Source organism: Haemaphysalis longicornis, unplaced genomic scaffold, assembly GCF_048455015.1.
Source record: "Haemaphysalis longicornis isolate Haplotype H1 unplaced genomic scaffold, Haemaphysalis longicornis Haplotype H1 scaffold_2, whole genome shotgun sequence".
NCBI lineage: Eukaryota > Metazoa > Arthropoda > Arachnida > Ixodida > Ixodidae > Haemaphysalis > Haemaphysalis longicornis.
In genome coordinates, this window is record NW_027526295.1 from 220,658,454 (window position 1) to 220,661,206 (window position 2,753).

Consider the following 2,753-nt stretch of genomic DNA (forward strand, 5'->3'; position numbering starts at 1 on the left):
ATCGTGCGCCTAAATCTCGTACGCACGGGCGTTTTTGCTTTTCGCCTCCATCAGAAAAGCGGCCGCCGTGGCCGGGAATCGAACCCGCGACCTCGTGCTCAGCAGCGCAACGCCTTAGCCACTGAGCCACCGCGGCGGGTAACAAACTTGTGTCGGGAAACAGAGAAAATCTTATTCCCTTTCCCTTCCAGGTTTACGACGCTTTTATAAAGAAAGAACACAAACATAAAAACATAAATAACAGGTAAAAACATAAAAACGGTAGTGTGCGTATGTGCGTGCGTGCATAGATTGTGATTGTGTGCACGTATGTGCGTGCGAGCGAGCGCGCGCGCGCAGGGAAGGGGCGGGGAGCATGCTATAACTATGTATTGGCCCCGAGGACATACCGTGGCGCCACCTACGAGTGACGTCCCTTGTAGGACGCCGGATTATGTTGTCTGCTAGAACACATTTCCTATGCTTATGCGGCCGGTCGTTTTTTGTTGTGGCCACTACGCGCCCCTCCTCGCGGTTTTGATGCAAGTTACATAAAAAAGTGGTCTAAAGACCAAATAATCCGGGCACGCAATCAGCGACTCTCTTGTTTCCGGAGACACCGCCGCGGCGAGGTAGTTGCTACCATCGCCACCGACAGCTCGTACGCAGCCAGCTAACGCCAAGGACGATGCAACTGGTGCCGAGAAAAGTACGCTGCTAATTCATTATGAAATACTTGCGACGGGACATGCACGAGACCATTTGTGCAAAGAAAATAGACCTCGCAACAGCGACGGAAGCATGCCGCTCAGTTATGATAATACCACGCGTACTGCGCGCATTGCCTTGTAAATTAATAACTACGTGACAACGGTGAGCGGATTGCTTCGTTGCAAATGCGTAAAAGTGCCGGTACGATCTGCATCTCCCTCCTGCATTGCCCCTCCAATGTTTTTTGTTTATATTTATGCCTTTATTTGATTAACGGTCACTAGTACTCTGTACTGCTATGTTTACTTTTCGCAATGTATGAGTGGTATTAACGCAAGTTTTCAACACCTTCGAGCGGGTTTAGACATGCCTATGTTTATCTTTAATTAAGGCCTCGCCGTGAAAATTCATAATTGTAACACGGCTTTTGTCTGTTTAGAATGAGCCTCCGCTTTTCTCTAGCACCAAGTTCTAGAACTCACGATCGACTGTTCGCAAAAGGCGCGGCTGTGTACGAGGCGAAACACGTCGTGAGGTAATGGGAAGTTTTCGAATAGGGGAACCAATCGTTGGGGGCCTCCAGTAAGTTAGGGGAACCCAAAACAACACGCTTGCGCGCGGCGATGTTTTCGAAGAAGGTCTTCTCCACCAGCTAGCTCGCCGCCGGTTTCGGATGCGTGGAGTTCGATGTTGGGAACTTTTGGCTTAGCGTCGCGGCAGATATTTCATCGCCGCTATCGTTACAGTCGCGAATAACAGTACCTAGCACGACTTTTCACCATACTATCACCCCCTTTTTCGTATGTGGAAGTTTGTACCCGCGGTGACTGCGGTTTAAAATACGTACCTGCCACGGCCGATTTTTGCGCGCAGTTATCGCCACCCTTCGGCCGCTCGCCGGAGCGTGCGTGAACGGACCGGCGGTGCCGGGACTGACGCCCGCGGCCTGTCGGCTGTTATTTGAGCACCGCTTTGAAAATCACAGCTAATGACACTACCTAGCACAATTTTTCAGCACACTAACATCCACTTTCGGGAATGTGGAACTCCTTATCCGCGATCAGTCTGATTGTAAAAAGCGCCAACAATGAAGGTGTTGCGGCCGCGACCTGCGTCGGTTCGAGCTGCCGGCGGGCAGGCAAGGCGGACGTGTGTGCGGAGCGTTTCTGCGAGCGGTAAACGCTTTATGATTTCATGCTTCATCCATTTCTCGCGAACAACAAGCAAAATCTAGAAATTTAGCTCGGCGATCGTCGTAGCCTATAATGTTGATCGGGGAAACGAGCCACAGCTTACGCTTACACCGGCTTCGGTCGCATACGTCCGCATACACCCCCACGCTAAAGTCGTTTGCGCGCAGCCTAACACGGTTGACACGGTTATAAAGTCCCCATGAGGTAAAACTACTCTTCAGGGACTGATAATTAACTTCACACGCCGAAAATTAACACGAAAATACTCTTAGAAGGCGCGTTCTGAACGAAATGTCACACGCTGCAAGCCAACTATGCATCAAGGTCGGCAAGGTAGGAACGGGGATCCTACAAGTGACGTCAAAACGATCGCAGCGCCATCCTCTCCAGTGGTGGCCCTCGCGGCCAATACTTACGCCAGTGTTGTATGCAGTACATCTTAAAGGGACCCTGCAACTCTCTTTGAGCAGTGCAGGGAAACCTGGGCGACGCTTAGCTTACACTACCAGAAATACGTGAGCCAAATATTTCACGGGCGCGTGAAGCGGTGAGCGCGCAAATCGCTGTGAAAGACGCGGAAAAACCAACCGCGATCTCTTCAGTTCTCCTCATTCTGCACCCAGGGCACCAGCTAAACGACGTTATTGAGGTCATGGCTGTCCGATCGGCTGTCACTGGTCCACTTCGTGGCTAATTTCTCGCATTTCCTGTGACGAGCCGCCATCGCCAGCGCTGGGTACCAACCTCTTCTATGCCCGAACCTGTAGGCACAGTTTCGCCGTTTCTTGTGCTTTGAGTACGCACGGAGTTTGGGCGATGAGCTCAATACTTCCCTTTCAACCATACCACTCGACAACAAACGCGTATTGC